The following is a 17199-nucleotide window of genomic DNA, read 5'->3' on the forward strand; positions in this document are numbered from 1 at the left end:
CCGGAACATGTATTCCAGTGTCAGTTTGTGGACTAGAAATATGTAAAGCATTGCTAACAGAAACTTTTTAAAGAGGAGAGAGCCAGCAGGTGCGCACGGAGCAGACCCCTGAGACGCAGGTGGAGTTCAGGTTCAACGTGTTCCTGGGGAGCTCACCAGAGAGGGAACGGGAAGAGGCCTTGACCGAGTCCCTTCCTGCAGCTGCAGCTGGGAGTGGATGATGGGGTGGGGAGGCTGTGCGGGGCCTGAGGCAGGGACAGAGCTGGGGCTGCAGCCCCAACACGGCGGTGATGGTCCCAGGGGAGCCGGGTGCCTGCGGGGAACTGGGCTCCCAGTTCAGGGGTGGGGAGAGGCTTGCCAAGAAGAGGGAGGGGGGAGGAGGCTGACCGTGGCCTCGTGCACAATTGCCCCCAGGACCCCGTGCCCCCAGGGTCCCCAGCAGAGCGCCACACGGGGGGAGGGGAGTTACAGATCTTCGGCAGCCGTGGGGTAAAGGGAATGGCCATTCATGTTTCCCTCTCATGATGACAAGAAGCCGAGCTGGTGGTCCAGGCTGTGTGGCTCTCCAAGGTCCCGTGCCCCGGCGCCTTCATGCCCAGCTCCCTCCCTGTCCAGTGGGTCCCCATGGCCACCATGGGGAGAAGGACAGGAGGCACCATGTCAGGAGCTAGAGCCGGCGGCACAGTGGCCCCCAAAGGTAGCAGAGCCCAACCCTGGAGCCTGAGTGCACCGTGCGTGTGGGCAGGGCCTAGGCAGACGGGAGCCGCCCTGGGTTGGGTGAGCTCTAAAATACTCTCAAGTCTGCAAGAGAGAGAGGCGGGGTGGGGGAGGGGGTGCTGACACAGGAGAGGAGGCACCTGCCCGAGACGCAGCAGTGCGCCTTGCATCTCAGTGCTGTGGTGGTGGTGGGGTCTGCGGGAGATCCGGCCGACCACGGTGCTGTGACCACGGAGGCCCAGGGACCCGGATGCAGGCAGAGTCCCTGCTCTCCCGCCTGCAGTGGTCCGCGCTCCCCACCGGCTCCTGGCGCCAGGGATCCTGAAGAGGCGGTGGGGCAGGCTGGGTCCTCTGAGTCCGCGGTGGACGTCGTGAAGTGGGTGAGGGGCCACTCGAGGCCCGGAGGGAGGGAGGTGGCTGCCCGCTCTCGCCCAGTGCCGCAGCCCCACGAGGGACAAGACCAGCCCTGGGGGCGAGGACACTCCGGGTTCTGGGCGTCGGGAGTGCGGCCCCATGGGGGTGAATCTTCGGCTCCACATTATTGCCCAGAAGCCCAGCGTTGGTCCCTGGCTTGGAGCCGCCCCCGTGGCTGGTGTCGGGCCAGGCTGCAGAAGGACGAGGGCCCGCGGCAGCCTCCGGCACGCACTGCTGTCCCCGTAAATGGGCCGGGCCAGCTGGGCAGGTCACCCGCTGACTGCAATGCCGCTGTGTTCAAGCTGGGAGGGGAAGCCAGGAGGGAGCGCAGGGTGAGAGCCGGTGGGGACAGGCACACTGCCCGGGGCATTGTGGGTCTGATGGCTGGTTCAGCCTCCTCCTGAGTCTGGGGCCTGGGACTGGTTGCAGAAAAACCCAAGTCAACAGGGAGAAGAGAGACTGGACACGGGGCCTGTAGCCCTCCCTGGCCACGCCCCACCCCAGGGATACACACGACCTTCAGTGTCCAGCCATGGCCCAAGGTCTCTGCGTGGTCCTCACTCCGCCAGGTGTCGCTGTGGCCACTGGGGTCCAGCGCCCCAGCCGCCGGGGGTCTGACACCGGCTGAGCCCGGTTTGGGCAGGCAGAGGAGTGCTGCACCCAGAACTCCTGCTCAAGACAGACGGACGGAGGCAGCTCCCGCCTCACCCCGGATCAGGAGTCATCGCTGGGCTGCCCGCCTGGCAGCCTGCCTTCTGCGCTCCCACGTGGGCTCTCAGGCACTCGGCCATCAGCCGCTGCCTCCGCGTGCAGTGGCAGGAAGCTGGATTGTAGGCCAGCACCGGGACATGGGATGCTGGTGTCACAGCGTCGCCTTCGCCTCTGTATTTCAGGGCTGGGCCCAAGCAGGAGCTCAGCTATCCTGAGACCGTCACGGGCCCTCTTCCGCTTGCTGGTGTGCGAGGTGGACCTGGGACGACCCTGCACCAGCCCTCCAGCTGCTGCAGCAAGTGCTGGGACGAGCCGAACCCTAGTCCCCCACGGCTCTGGAGGCACAGCCCGACCTGCGCTTCCTCCCGAGGCTCCCAGGGAGAACCGCTCCTCGCTTAGTCTCCGGCCCACAGAGCAGCCCCTCGTCCCTGCCGGCACCTTCTTCCCTCTGTGTCTGCGACCCTTGTCCCCTCTTACGGGGATGCGGATCAGACTGGGCTCAGTGCCCCTGACCTAGAACGGCCCCATCTAAACTCGGTGACAATGGCAAAGACCCTGTTGGTAAATAATGGCAGGTTCACAATTCCAGACAACATCTGTCGGGCACGGTGTGTTATTTAGCCCTGCCTATGCCCCTCTCTGTCTCATGGCGGTGCCGGGGCCTTGTGGAGCTGGATGGGAGGGACTCCGTGCGTCTGTGCAGTGCAGCGGGGGGCTCCAGGGGAAGCCCTCACCTCCTGCTGCCTGGGGCGCAGGAGCCCTTGGCTGTCCCAGTCTTGCTGGGTTCCACGTCGCCAGCCTTGTTGTCAATGTGCGTTGCAGCTCTCAGCCAAGCCGAGTTCTCATCTGCATCTCCTTCCACGCCGTGGCTGCTGGCCTCTGTGGACATGCTGGTAGCTTCCTGGTTTTGCTAAAAGCCGTAGAAAGTAGCCAGCACACACGAACACTTGACGTGTTCTGGATCATTCCCTTCAGCCCCGTCTGCCCGTGGAAGAGGAGAGTGAGTGGAGCTGGCTCCCACAGAGCCCAGGGCTGCCTGCAGGGGCAGGGGGGCGGCGGGGGGGCGGCAGGTGATGAGGCCCCTGGGAGTCTCTGGCCAGGAAAGTCCCAGAGGCTCCTCGCTACAGCACTCAGCACTTCCAAGCGAGTGTGGATTCAGTCCACGGCAGCCCAGTGACACCCGTGGCGGCGGGGAAGTCCCTCTCAGCTGCATTTGCCAGGCGGCCGTGGTCGCTTGCCTGTGACCACCACGATCCTGTCCCGGCTTCCTCCTCCCTTTCCCGGTGAGGAGTCGGGGCCAGAGAGAGCGTGGTCGCACCAGGAGGACGGGAGGCTGGGCCACGTGCCAGCTGCCTGGGCTTCTGCCGGAAATACCGGAGCACCGAGCTCCGCTGGCCCCAGCTGTAGCCGGTGTTCAATTATGAAAGGTCTCCAGTTCAGTAATTCACGCGGCCGTCCCCTCCCTGGCTGCTGGGGCCAGGCGTCCTTACATAACTGGGGAGTGGGCCTCGTCCCGCGGTGGGGGAGGGGCTGCTCCCTGCCCATTCTGTGAGCCCGGAACAGGGCCCCCACCTGCTGGACACAGCCGTGGGCACCAGGGGGCACTGTGGTCTCCACTTCCAGGACAGACTTGAGCCCAGGGGATTTGGATCCTTGAGGGGTGATGACAGCGTGGCCGGCGTGGGGTGGACATAGGCTGGGCTCTCCCGGCTGCACACGTGCATTGCTGTGTGTGTGTCGGACACAACTCCCTGCTTTGTCCATCGCCACCGCCCTGGCCGAGTGCAGGCTGCCGTAATGAAGACCTCACGGGCTGGGTGTTGGCCGCGACACTCGTCTCTCACGGTTCCGGAGAGGCTGAAGTCCAAGATCACATTCGGCGTCTGCTGAGGGCTTGTCTGCTGCAAAGCAGGCCCCTGCCTTTCTGCTGTGTCCTCACGGGGCAGAGACAGAGAGGGGAGCGTGGGGGCGGGCTCCAGCCCCATCACCCTGGGGAAGAGTTCCCACCTGGGGCTGCCCGGGGTGTTCCCTCACTCATAGTCAAGGTCGAGACCAACGGAGGGAGGTGCAGGTGGCAGGCAGTTGGCGGTAACGGCGTCTTTATTATCAACACCGCCGCTCGCTGTGTGCTCCCTGGACTCGATACAGCGCCCGGCCTCCTGATTGGAACTCAGCTGCTCCGTCCGTCAGGCTGAGCCAGACGAGGCCTGCACAGCCACTGTGCCCGCCCTCTCCCCAGGGCGGGGGGGCTGTTCACTCCCACGTCCTTGTCCCCAAGCTGAGGAGGGGGTGCGGGGCCAGGAGAGGCTGGGGTCTGCCCGGGTGGGGGGAGGACAGGAAGTGTGACCTCTGTAACCGTGTGGGCTCTTGAGCTGGCCGGCACCCGGGGCGTGGCTTCCTCACCATCGAAGGGCAACCTGCCCCAGAGGCCACGGGGGCGAGAGACAAGGCTGCCTCCAGGAAGCTCAAAGCCGGGCTCCAGGGCGGGGCTGTGCTCCGGAGTGCAGACACCAGGGAGGGGGGCCACGATGTGGAGCATGCGTCGGGAGCTCCTCTGGCTTCAGCCTGGTCAGGTCCAGAACCCAGGGCTTGCACTCTCCTGGGTACAGTCGGCCCTGAGCAGCGGGTGCCCTTTGCTGTGTGGGGGTGAGCGCCCGCCTGGGGGCGGCCTCGTCTTCCAGAGACGCCGCACTTCCGGGCCTGACCGGAGCCCGGTTCTCCCCATGCACCAACTTAACCCCCGCCCGGCCCCGTGTCTGCTCCCAGACCCCACGCTGGACAGAGTGGCCACGCCCCCTGGTGACAGCCCGCTCTGGTGTCTTCCTCCCTGTGAGGACTCGGCTTAGACCCTTTGCTCCCAAAACACGGAGCCGTGCCCACTCTGGTGTGCTGGAGACTTCGTCCCCGTCATCCGTTCACTCATTCATTCATTCACTCATTCATTCATTCACCAGGGACCCATCCACAGATTCTCATCAGGCATCTATTGTGTGGCTGGCACTGCGTGAGTTTCTTCTCCTTTTTTCTAAAGATTTATTTATTTTGGAAGAGTTACAGAGAGACACAGAGACCCTCCATCCACGGGTTCACTCCCCAGATGGCCACAATGGCCAGGGCTGGGCCAGGCTTAAGCCAGGAGCCGGGAACCTCATCCAGGTTTCCCACATGCGTGTAGGGACGCAAGCACTTGGGTCGTCTTCTGTCGCTTTTCCCAGGCCGTTGGCAGGGAGCCGGACTGGAAGTGGAGCAGCCGGGACGCGAGCTGGCGCCCACGTCAGATGCTGGAGGTGCAGGCGTTGGCTTTACCCGCTACGCCACAGCGCCGGCCCCTGCGTGAGAGTCTCACTGTGCCTGTGGTGAGTTAGCACCAAGTTCAGACCGCAGTGGGCTGAAGTCAGGGTGCCCGGTGGGGCTGGGCTCCCCCTGAAGCTCTGGGCCGTCTGTTTCCGTGCCTTTCCTGCAGCGCGAGGTGGCCTGCGGTGCGGGCTCGGGGCCCCCCAACTCCAGCCTCGCGTCTCTGACCTCCCCGCCCCCGCCCCGTTTCCATGAGGATGCTCGTGGTGACCCTGGGTCTCCCCGGGCAACAGGGTGCTCTGCTGACTCAGCGCTCTGGTTGCACGTCGGCCCCGACGTCACGCGCTCACGGGCTCCAGCCTGGGCTCTGAACGCTGTGAAGGAGAAGCCCACCCCAGTGGACGGGCGTCGTGGGGGCACTTCCTGCAGGAGGGGCTCCCGGGAAGCTCTGCGGGAGAGGAAGCGCCCTCCTCCCACCGGGCTCGGCTGTGGGCTCGGCGCAGCCACGCCCGGGGTTGAGTTTCTGCTTTATTTCATCCTCATCAGTGTCACTGTCACTGGGGCTGGTGGCGTCAGCCCTGGTGAGGGCGGTTTCTTGTGTCTCCCTGGGGTGGCCGGGAGTTTCAGGATGTGTCCCTCCCAGCGTGGGCTGCAGGCATGGGTGGCTGTGTTCCCAGCGTGCTCTGCACACACATGATGGGTGTGTTCCCAGCATGCTCTGCACACACGGGTGGCTGTGTTCCCAGCGTGCTCTGCACACACGTGATGGCTGTGTTCCTAGCGTGCTGTGTACATACATGATTGTGTTCCCAGCATGCTCTGCACACACGGGGTGGCTGTGTTCCTAGCGTGTTGTGTACACACGGGGTGGCTGTGTTCCTAGCGTGTTGTGTACACACGGGGTGGCTGTGTTCCTAGTGTGTTGTGCACACACGGGAGGCTGTGTTCCTAGTGTGTTGTGCACACACGGGAGGCTGTGTTCCTACTGTGCTGTGTACACACAGGTGGCTGTGTTCCTAGCGTGCTGTGTACACACAGGGCAGCTGTGTTCCTAGCATGCTGTGCACACACGGGTGGCTGTGTTCCTACTGTGCTGTGACACACGGGTGGCTGTGTTCCTACTGTGCTGTGTACACACAGGTGGCTGTGTTCCTAGCGTGCTGTGTACACACAGGTGGCTGTGTTCCTAGCGTGCTCTGCACACACGGGGCAGCTGTGTTCCTAGCGTGCTCTGCACACACGGGGTGGTTGTGTTCCTAGCATGCTGTGCACACATGGGTGGCTGTGTTCCTACTGTGCTGTGCACACATGGGGCAGCTGTGTTCCTAGCATGCTCTGCACACACAGGTGGCTGTGTTCCTAGCGTGCTCTGCACACACGGGGCAGCTGTGTTCCTAGTGTGCTGTGCACACACGGGGTGGTTGTATTCCTAGCATGCTGTGCACACACGGGGTGGCTGTGTTCCTAGCGTGCTGTGCACACACGGGGTGGTTGTGTTCCTAGCATGCTGTGCACACATGGGTGGCTGTGTTCCTACTGTGCTGTGCACACATGGGGCAGCTGTGTTCCTAGCATGCTCTGCACACACAGGTGGTTGTGTTCCTACCGTGCTGTGCACACATGGGAGGCTGTGTTCCTACTGTGCTCTGCACACACGGGCAGCTGTGTTCCTACTGTGCTCTGCACACACAGGTGGTTGTGTTCCTACTGTGCTGTGTACACACGGGGCGGCTGTGTTCCTAGCGTGCTGTATACATACATGATTGTGTTCCTACTGTGCTGTGACACACGGGTGGCTGTGTTCCTACTGTGCTGTGTACACACAGGTGGCTGTGTTCCTAGCGTGCTGTGTACACACAGGTGGCTGTGTTCCTAGCGTGCTCTGCACACACGGGGTGGTTGTATTCCTAGCATGCTGTGCACACACGGGGTGGCTGTGTTCCTAGCGTGCTGTGCACACACGGGGTGGTTGTATTCCTAGCATGCTGTGCACACACGGGTGGCTGTGTTCCTAGCGTGCTGTGCACACACGGGGTGGTTGTGTTCCTAGCATGCTCTGCACACACGGGTGGTTGTGTTCCTACTGTGCTATGCACACATGGGTGGCTGTGTTCCTACTGTGCTGTGCACACATGGGGCAGCTGTGTTCCTAGCATGCTCTGCACACACAGGTGGTTGTGTTCCTACTGTGCTCTGCACACACGGGCAACTGTGTTCCTACTGTGCTCTGCACACACAGGTGGTTGTGTTCCTACTGTGCTGTGTACACACGGGGCGGCTGTGTTCCTAGCGTGCTGTATACATACATGATTGTGTTCCTACTGTGCTGTGCACACACGGGTAGCTGTGTTCCTACTGTGCTCTGCACACATGGGAGGCTGTGTTCCTACTGTGTTGTGCACACACGGGGTGGCTGTGTTCCTAGCGTGCTCTGCACACACGGGGTGGCTGTGTTCCTAGTGTCTTGTGCACACACGGGTGGCTGTGTTCCTACTGTGCTCTGCACACACGGGTGGCTGTGTTCCTAGCATGCTCTGCACACACGGGCGGCTGTGTTTGCTGGCTCTCAGGCCTCCTCCTTTTATTTCCCTTTGTTTGATAACCCCGGCACTTGTTTTTCTAATGTTCTCCTCTGGATCCTTTCCTGCACTGAGAAATATGAAATCAATAAGGCCCAAGTCTGCCAAAACCGCGGCTTAAGCAAATCTTTCCTCATAGCTTTCCTGATTTATGAAATTGCACTCTGGCAGCGAATGCTGGCAGCCCTGTGTCCCGCAGGCCTGGTCCAATATGTCATCCTCCCGCCCCGGCCCCGTGCGTCCCCACGCAGTGCCAGGCCCCTTCCTGGCTCTTCATGCAGACGGCGAATCCAGCCCTGTGTCACAGGTGGAGAAACTGAGGCACAGAGCTGCTCAGTGACCCTGCCAGGGTCCCACAGCTCCGGACGAGAGTGCTGGGTTCTTCCCTGGGCCGTGCGACCTGGGCGTGCTCACCCCAGGGTGCCCTGCCTCTGGGGGCTGGGGCTCGTCCGCCGCCTTCCACTCTGCACGCTGCCTGGCCAGGGGCACGTGCTGGCACCCGGTCTTCAGGGACCCCATCGGTCACCCTCTGGGTGTCCCGCAGGGAAGGACTAAGCAGGGCCAGGACCTCCCCTCCCGCCCTGCAGCACCGGGCGACTGCGTGCGGCTTCCGTCCTCACTGCTCCTGGGACCCTGGCCCTCTTTTCCCTCCCTTTGTAGGAGCTGTCGGGCTGGACAACCTCACCTCCCCCTGCTGTCCTCCAGGTTTCCCGTGACCCCGCCTCCCGGCGGGACTCCCCCTGTCCACGTCTGGACTCCCCACCTTTTGTTGGGAAAGCGATTCTGAGGTGGGCTTCCTCCTGTTCCCTCCAAACAGGCCTGACCCCCACAGGCAGGAGGGCGGGGTGAGCTCGGGGGTCCCCGTCTTCCTAGCCCTTGGACTGCCGCGGGTCTGCGTGCCAGCCGGCCTCCGATGGGCGATGGTCTCTGCCTCTTCCTGCCCAGGCGCCACATCCGGGGCTCAGGAACCTGAAGCCATGCTCAGATTTCTGTGATCAACAAACCCACGGGCAGGTGAGGCCGCTGGGTGAGGGCCCCGTGGATTCAAGGTTGGCGCCTCCCCGGGTCCCTCTCTTAGCACTGAAGGCAAATGGAAGTAAATGAAGGGGGGGAGAGGCAGAGGCAGAGGGAGAGGGAGGGGGAGAGGGAGGGGGAGGGGGAGACGGAGAGGGGGAGGGGGAGGGGGAGGGGTGGGGGAGAGGAGGAGAGGGGGGAGGGGGAGAGGGAAAAGGAGGGGGAGACGGAGAGGGGGAGGGGGGGAGGGGAAAGAGGGGAAGGAAGGGGAGGAGGGGGAGAGGAGGGGAGGGGAGAGGAGGGGAGGGGAGGGGGGAGGGGAGAGAGGAGAGGAGAGGAGAGCAAGGAAGGAAGGGGGGCAGAGAGGCAGGGAGGGAGAGAAGGAGACTGGGTGGGGGACGGTGTGGCGCTGATCCAATCCTGCCCACCCACCAGGCGGCTCTGGCAGCTTGAACCCGGGCCCTGCGGCTGGCTGCTGGGGTCCAGCCCGCCTGAGAGTCATGTATAGAAGCAGCTGCGGTCTGGCTGCACCCCCAGACGCCTTCAGGGCTGTGCGTCCACAGATCCTGTTATCAAAGCCGCACCTGCTAAAGCTATCGCGTCCCGCCTGTCAGCCTGCATCCGCGCCTGCCAGAAATAGCTCCTGGCCTGGGGTTACAGCCTCTGTAAGCTGCAGCGACCTGCCAAGGTCAAGATCAAGCAGAGCTCCGGTGCATTCGGCCCAGGCCCGCACGGCCCACCCGGGCTGCACCAGTGGAGTCCTGGCCTTGGGGCACGAGTGCTGAGTTTTCACCAAGCCAGAAACCCACAAAGGGCACGCGGTGCCACGGGCTCGAGACGCCGGCTCAGGCTACTCCCAAACCCGCGCCTCCATCTTCCTCTCCTTCCAGGTTCCCATCCAGGCCTGGCCCATCCCTCCTTGGGAGTGTGGCAGGTGTTAGACTGAGCGGGTTTCCGGAGGGCGCCACCCCAGGTCCACAAGACACAAGGACCAAGCGTTGTCTTGGTTTCCAACCAGGCTGTGGGAAGGAGAGGACCGCGGCCCTGCCCCGGGCCTTGTTCATAGCCCGACCTTGGCCCTGCCCGGCTCCAGAGCCAGCTGTGCCATCTGGGGGTGAGGCTGGAGGACAGGGATCTGCCCACGCTGCAGGCCTGAGTCACGTCCCTGCCCCACTCCAGGCTGGACGGTGTCCGCTCCCGTGGACACCCACGGCTAATCCCTGAGACTTCGAAGGTGGGATTTGGCCGAGGATCGTCATGAGGGCCTGAGCCTGGATCATCCCGAGGGGCTCTGAGTCACCACCAGGGTCCTTCCAGGAAGGTCAGAGCCGGAGGAGATGTGAGGACCAGAGCTGCCGTCAGACTGCTGAGGTCACGGTCAAGAGGTGCCGGAAGCTTCTAGAAGCTGCAGAAGGCAAGAGAATTCCCAGTTTTGGACTCCCCTCCAGGACGGCGACCCTGACTGCACGTTGTTTTCAGCCGGGGGGTTTGCAGGACACTCCCAGGGAGGCCAGGGAAGAGGCCAGCGCGGCTCTCTAACAGGGCTCCCTGCCTGGGACCAGGAGAAGTGCCCAGAGAGTCTGACTGTTTAGACTGAGGCCCCGGGGGGTGGGCGTCTGGCCCAAGGCCCCATGACCGTAAAGCAAAGCAGGAAAAGGCTCAGGGCCACTCACAAAGCTCTCTCCTTCTCTGCTCACCCTGGGGGTATAACAGTGCCCCCTGCGGGTGGCCTGGGCGCTCCCATAGGGGCCCAGGATTCAGCTCCCCTTGTCCAAGGTCACCTGGACCCCACAGCGTGCCCCGCACGCCGCCTCCAACCACGGTCCGCCCATTACTCATCCTGCCCTACTTACGCCTCTGAGACGTGAATCAGTTCACACCACACGGCCTTCTCCTGCCAAGAGAGCCGGCGTTTGCTTCCTGTTTGGCAAGAAGAGCAGGGGACAGAAACCGAGTTCAAGCCTTGGCCCCGTGTGGCCTGCTGGTCACCGCCGGCCTCCTCCGCAGGCTCCCGCATCAACGTCCCGGCAGCCCGCACGCGGGGGTCCCGTGAGGCTTCGGTGACGACTTCCCCTGGGCCGCTGTGCTGTTGGTGTGTCCGGCACGTATCAGACAAACACCTGCCCCTGGTGCCGGGGACGCAGCTCTGCACCACGCTGGTGCCCTGGTGGGGAGGGGCCGAGGGAGCAGGTGCACCGAGCACCAGTCACACGAGCTGGCTCCTTTGTTGCTGTGGAGCAGGACGGAGGCAGGCCTGGGGACACGAAGACCTGGGCTGGAGTCTCCACGCACCCCCAGGAGCCGGGAGTGGGCGGCTCATGGTCCCTTCCCAGCTGGCAGGAAAAGGGGACCCCAAAACGGAGCCGGCAGAGCCACCAGAGGCCGCGTGCCTTCGGCAAGCTCCACCCAGGCTTCCCTCTCCTCTCCCCGCTCTCTCCTGAGCGCCAGCTGTCTCCACCGCCACTTCACCCTTGCACGTGTGTCATTTCGCCACAAGGGCGGCGCCCTGGGAGCACCAGGTTTGGCTCACCCCTGGCTGATAAACCAGAAGGGAAGCGAGGAATTCCCAGGGCCGGCAGCATCGAAGACCCCGCCCCTGCCCCCCCAGCGCGGTCATTCCCCCCTGCTGGCCCCTGCAGGGCTGAGCTCTGAGTGCGGGTCCTCGGAGCCTTGCTGGAAACGTGGGTCCTTGGGGCATTTGTTTCTGTTTGCTCACTTTAATCCTCGTGTGTTTCTGGTGTTTGACGCGGTGCTCTGACGCGCGTCTCCACTGCAGGATGTCTGCACGCAGCTAAGGCACAGGCGTCCCGGGCGGTGCCCGCCGTGGCCCCGGGCCCCTGTCCCTTTCTGCCTCTTGGTGCCCCTGGCCCTGGAACAGAGCCCGTGCTGAGCAGGTGTCCGGTGGACGCTGGGCACGTCTTTGTGGGGAGGGGGCTCTGACACGGTTGGCAGTGTGGACCCTGCTTCCTGAGGAGGGTCCGGTGTGAGGACACAGGGGAGCACCATGGTTTGGGGATGGGGGACCTCGTTTCCTGGCCGAGAGCCTTGAGGCTCAGCCAGGGTCGCCACCTGTCCCTTGTCCCCTCCCCTTCTGACTGCTCCACTCCTTAACCCGCAGGTGGCTGTGCCTGACCCAGTCTCTCTGACTCTGCCCCTCCCTGCTGGCAGGTCTGGAAGGTTCCTGGACTTTGGGGAGCCACCCCCAGGTAAAGCCTCCCCGACATGCCCAGGTTGGCTCAGGGGTCCTCCCTCTGCCCCTGCCCAGAGGCTGGGCTCCTGCAGGTCTCCCCGCCTCTCCAGCTGTGCCCTTGGCACAGCAAAGCACCTGGCCCCTAGGGGGTCCCACGGTCCTCCCAGAGCTGCCCCTAACCAGATGAGGGAGACCTTGGGACCCATCTAGACTTTGCAGTGAGAAAGCTGAAGTCTTGGGATATCAGAGCGCCTGGGTGTTGCGTCCTGGCTCCAGCCGCTTCCCATTCCAGCTCCTGCTCATGCGCACGCGGGAGGCAGCAGGTGGGGGCTCAAGTGCCCGGGTCCCTGCCAGGGATGAGGAAGCCCTGGATTGAGTTCCGAGCTCCTGACGTCAGCCTGGCCAGCCCTGGCGGTTGCCGGCATTTAGAGGGTGAAGCAGCAGATGGGAGATCTCTCTGTGTCTCTGTCTCTGTCTCTCTGTCTCTCTCTCTCTGCCTTTCAAAGAAAGCTGAAATCTAACTTGAAGAAAGAGCAGCTGGGTTTTGCCCTTGCTGTCTCAGGGCCAGCACAGGGGGCAGGGTCTTGCCAGGCAGGAGACGCCCCTGGCAGCTGCCTCTTCCTCCTTCAGAGGCCCCCTGGGATCGCCCTGTCCCCCTCCCTCACCCTCGGGCCATATTGCCCAGCTCACAGGCCCCGCAGCCGGGAGCTGCCGGAGGGCTGGCGAGCAGACCTGGGTGCCTGTCGCTGCCGCCCCCGGAGGTGGCGGCCGTAGCTCTCACACTCTTCTCCGTGGCTTCTGCTCCTCAGGTCTTCAAAACCCTGGGCCCTGCCCCCTCGACCCCCAGGGCATGCCAGCTCCGGGACGAGGGCTGGGTGCTTGGGGCACAGGCTGTGGGCCTCCCGTGGATGTGTCCACGCGGGCGTGCGGCTGTGACTGGTTCTCATCTTGGTGTTTTAGGCTGCGATTGATTTTCCAGGAGGAGGTGCTGTGCTTAATGAAGTGGGGGCGGTGGTTCCATCTGGGAGGGGGTCACGGCAGGACAATTGCCCCCTGGTGACAGAACCTCTCTTTCTGAAATACGCACCATGTAGTGGGCAGTGGGAGGTGCTGGGGAGTGGGCGGGGAAGGCCGGGGAGCTGCTGGTGTCACCCCCACCGCTCGGGGCCGGCAGGGAAGCCACTGTGGCTTTATTGTTGTTGTGTTGTTTTTAAATATTTATTTATTTAATTGAAAGGCAGAGTTACACAGAGAAGGGAGAGGCAGAAAGAGAGAGAGAGAGAGAGAGAGAGAGAGAGAGGTCATCCATCCACTGGTTCACTCCCCAAATGGCCGCAACCATTGGAGCTGAGCAGATCTGAAGCCAGGAGCCAGGAGCTTCTTCCAGGTCTCCCACGTGGATGCAGGGGCCCAAGGACTTGGGCCATCTCCCACTGCTTTTCCAGGCCACAGCAGAGAGCTGGATTGGAAGTGGAGCAGCCGGGACTTGAACCAGTGCCCACATGGGATGCCGGCACTGCAGGCGGCGGCTTTACGCTCTGTGCCCCAGCGCCAGCCCCGTCTTTTCTGTAAACCCAGAGGAGGCAGCATAGTTTATTTTCCTTCTGGCCAAAGCCTAAGCCCCCCGCGGAGGCGAGAGCCCCAGGATCTGCGGAGCTTCCCGGAGGTGAGAGGCCACCTGCTCCCCTCGTGGTCCACCGCCCTGCCCGCTGGCCCTGCTGCCCCGCGGGTGGGGTCCAGTCCCCCCCACCCCTTACTGTACCTTCTGGTTTGGCATGCGATGAAAGGACTGCTTCAGAATTGTTCTGTTTCCAGGGAGAGTGGGAGGAGCGAGGCCTTTCCCGGCTCTCGCTTGAGGCAGGGCCCGTGTTGCACGGTGTCCCTCAGCCTGCGGAGCGAGGGTCCCGGTTTGCTGCGGGCTGTGCGGGTCTTAGTGCGAGAACCTTGCAGTCCAGGAACCCTGTCGGGGCCAGGCAGGTGGTGGCCTGAGCTCAGGCCAGCATAGGATCCTCACCTGAGTGAGAGAGAGAGAGAGAGAGAGACAGAGAGAGACACAGAGAGACAGAGAGAGACACACAGAGAGAGAGAAAGAGACAGAGAGAGACACACAGAGAGAGAGAAAGAGACAGAGAGACAGAGACAGAGACAGAGAGACAGAGACAGAGAGAGACAGAGACAGAGAGACAGAGACAGAGAGAGAGAGAGAGAGAGAGGAGAGAGAGAGAGAGAGAGAGAGAGAGGAGAGAGAGAGAGAGAATCTGTGGATTCACTGGTCCTAGGCAGCAGGGAAGGAAGGCAGCTCCAGGGCAGAGGTGGCGGGGGGCAGCTCCCCCACCGGAAATGCCCCCAGCGGCCAAGCCTCCTCTGGACGTCACAGCCCGCTGAGGAGCCCGGCTTCCACAGGGCTCCCTGGGTCAGGGTGGAGAGAGCGGGAGGTGTGCGGAGCCCAGAGTTCCCGCTCAGCTCCCGCCCAGGCCCGGGATCACAGCCCGGCGGGGGAAGGAGCTGCTCGGCCCAAATCCTCCGCCGCCCTCCCCTCGGCAACCGCGGGCCTTTCTGGTCATCCCCAGGCCCACCCCTGCTTGCCCTGTCTCAGGCATCGGAGGGGCCCCTGCCTGCAGGGTGAGCGATTGAGCAAAGGGGCCTTGGCTGACGTCAGCTAACATGCTCAGCGTGTGCCCGGCAGCTGGGTCCGGAGATGGAGCCCTTCGGGGTTGACTGATGGGCCAGGGACCCCCCAGCAGGTGAGCGTGGCTCCGGCCCCCAGCTTCGCACTGTCCCTGCGGGGAAGGCGGGGCTGAGCCTGGTTGGGGGAACCTGCTAGAGCCGCTGGGCAAATCCCGCGGACTCCCGATGTTCTTACAGGTGGTCGGGGGTTCCCCGAGCATCCTCCTCCCAGGCCTGTCTCCTGGCACCTTCCGGCGGCCATCAGTACGGGGGTGGGGCCTGTGGAGCTGGCGGTGGTCTGGGTGTGTGGCCTTGGCACATGTGTCACTGCTGGGCAGGTGTGCTCCACCGGCCGAGGGTCCCAGGCTCTGGCCACACGGCCACTGGTGGACCTGGCTTGTGTCCTGGGCTGTCCCCGGCGGTGCTCAGTCAGTACCCCGTTCTCCACCAAAGGTGCAGGGGCGTTTGCATTCTGCAGACCCCGGCTCTGACCATTAGCGACTTTCCTAGAAGGAGAGTCCCGAGGCCGGAATGGCCGTGGCACGGCTGAGAGGAGCCGGCGCCACCCGGGGCTCTAATTACTGTTTGTTTTATGATGTTCCGGGGTGATCGCTAGGTACAGTACAGCGAATGGAATTCTAGGAGTGTGTGTCCATTCAAACAGCAGGCGGGAAGACGGGAAGGCGCTGTCCCAGGAGGTGGGGCGGCTTTTCCTGCCTTGCACACCTGCTGGCCATTCCATTAGCGGTAAGCGGATGGGACTGGCATCAGCTCCTGGGTCCACAAGAAAGGGGTCGTAGATTGGAGGAGGCCCCTGGGGTGACCAGCGTCCTATGTGGAGGGGCCGGGAGGTCTCTGGGTGTCTGGCCCTGGCAGGCCAGAGATGGGGGGCGCCGTCAGGGTCCTTGGCTGAGTGGGGACCATGGCCTTACCCGAAATTCTGTGCAGCTCGGGCTGGGGAGCAGAGGGGCCTCCGTGTTTCACCCGCGGCTTCTGGGGCCCGGTGGCAGCGCTAACTGTTCTGATGGCCTGGGTGCCACACGGAGGGGCGGGGGGCTTCGGTGCTGCAGATTTCTTGTCCCACTGTAGGCTCCCGTGGGCGCTGCTGGGCTGACTCTGGGGTCTCAGCCGGGCTGCGCTCCTGTGGGAGGCTACAGGTTGCAGTCTGCTCCCCTAGCGCTCCCAGCCTGCTCCCGTCCAGCCAGCCCCGCAGCGGGCAGTGGCCTGCCGGGTCCCTGCCACACGGCTGCTTCTCTGGTTCTGCCCTCTTCCCTGCACTCAGCCTAGGCCCCCCAGACCCAGACGGTCAGACCTCAGCTGGGCTCAGCTGGTCAGCAGCAGCCTTCCATCCATGTGCTACCTGCGTCCTCTCCGCCCCAGGAGTGGCCACATCCCAGCCTCTGCAGGCCAGGCCGGAACCTGGACATCCTTGACTGTGAACTCTGCCAGCCACGAGTCGGGGACACATCTTGCCTTTCTCGTGTATTTACTTTTAAATTAAAAGAAAATTATTTACTTATTTTCATTGTATTTGAAAGGCCGAGAGACAGAGACAGAGAGAAGTTGGTCTGCTGGTTCATTCCCCAAATGCCCGCCACCTCCAACTCTGGGCCCGGCTCAAGTCAGGACCCAGAACTCAGCTAGGCCTCCCACGTGGATGCACCTGCTGCCCCCGTGGCCCATCCCCAGGGCGCTTCCTCCCGAGTGCCATAGCCGGGACTGGAACCAGGCACTCTGCCCTGGGATGTGGGTGTGCTCCGGGCCCACCCCTCATGCTTTTTTAAGGAAAAGAGCAGAGAAGTCGAGGGAGTACTGGAGCCTGTGGCTTGGTCCCCGAGTGTTACGAGGGCACCGTCGGCTCTGGGCACACGCCCAGCCTTGCTGCTGCCCTGAGCAGTGGGAAAGAAGCCGCTGGTCCCCGTGGGGGGAACAGAGCGAGGGGCAGGCGGGGATGCACTCCAGAGCTGCAGGCCGAGCGCCCCTGGGCCTGGCCTGAGTTCAGACCCCACAGGCTCTCCGGTGCACTTCCCAGACTTCCAGAACATGGTTCCCACGTGTGTGTGCCTGATGCAGCCCCAGGGGGCACAGGCCACGTTGTGGCAATGACCTTCATGAGGGCCGCTCCCCCAGGGGGCTGCTCCACCTGTGGCTTGGTGTGGACGCCGCAGCTGTTGGCTTCAGGACGCTGGCCTCGCCCTGCCAGGGTTCCTCGTTCAAGGTCACAGGCTCCCTGCCCTGCTGTGCTAACGGCTTCTGTTTCGAAATCAGAGCCAGGACATTTGGGTTGATGAGTCTGACCAAGGCACGCACCTGCGTGGGTGGAACTCAGCAAGACCTGCCCCCCACCCTGCAGCCCCCCGCCCAGAGCCCAGGGGTTTGTTTCGCTGGGTCCAGGCCTTCAACCACAGGAGCCAGCAGGGCTGTGCCCTTTCACTGCCTCGCTCCCCCGGGGTTGTGCTGGGGCTGCGTGGCCCGCGGGCCCTCCCCTCGCTGCGGGCTGGGGTTTCCCCCACGGCCAGGCCACACTGCGCCTCCTTCCTCCTGCTGATGGACTTCGGGCTGGGTCCCGTGCGTGGCTGGCTGCAGTGAACAAAGACGCTGTGACATTCTCGT

The sequence above is a fragment of the Oryctolagus cuniculus genome, chromosome 7, assembly GCF_051225735.1.
Source record: "Oryctolagus cuniculus isolate XC-2025 breed Fujian yellow rabbit chromosome 7, ASM5122573v1, whole genome shotgun sequence".
In the NCBI taxonomy this organism is placed as follows: domain Eukaryota; kingdom Metazoa; phylum Chordata; class Mammalia; order Lagomorpha; family Leporidae; genus Oryctolagus; species Oryctolagus cuniculus.